The sequence below is a fragment of the Rhincodon typus genome, chromosome 35, assembly GCF_021869965.1.
Source record: "Rhincodon typus isolate 14 chromosome 35, sRhiTyp1.1, whole genome shotgun sequence".
Taxonomy (NCBI): Eukaryota; Metazoa; Chordata; class Chondrichthyes; order Orectolobiformes; family Rhincodontidae; genus Rhincodon; species Rhincodon typus.
In genome coordinates this window covers 16,574,100-16,574,598 of record NC_063366.1, presented here as the reverse complement: position 1 = coordinate 16,574,598, position 499 = coordinate 16,574,100, and the positions used below count along the sequence as shown (strand labels likewise).

At 40.3% G+C, this 499-nt stretch overlaps 1 protein-coding gene across 1 annotated transcript in view; it reads left to right on the top strand.

Annotated features, from left to right (window-relative positions):
* Positions 1 to 499, top strand: part of syngap1a (synaptic Ras GTPase activating protein 1a) — a 311,203-nt gene that overhangs the window by 72,664 nt on the left and 238,040 nt on the right. The window lies entirely within an intron of this gene.

Genomic DNA, 499 nt, shown 5'->3' with positions numbered 1-499 from the left:
CTGTGTGATATTACGGTCTGTGTGATATTACGGTCTGTGTGATATTACGGTCTGTGTGATATTACGGACTGTGTGATATTACGGACTGTGTGATATTACGGACTGTGTGATATTACGGACTGTGTGATATGATAAATTGCCTGTGTTATATGATAATAGCCTGTGTTATAATAATGTGCTGTGTTCTTATAGTTGTTCTGTGTTGATGAAGTGTGTTATGATAATGGCCCTGGATTATCTTGATGGTCTGCATGTTCTGCTGTTGCACTGTGTGTTGTGCTAACAGACTGCATCATGTGGCAAGAAACTGTAACTTGTGACGAAGGACTTTGTGCTGTGGCAGTGAAACATGTGTTGTCATGATCAACTCTGTGTTGTGGAATGTGTTTTGTGGTAACGGAGTGTGTGTTGTAATGACAGAATGTGTGAATTGATTGTTGACTGTGTGTTGAGATGCTTATCCATGTTGTGATGTTGGACTCTGTGTTGTGATGTTGGA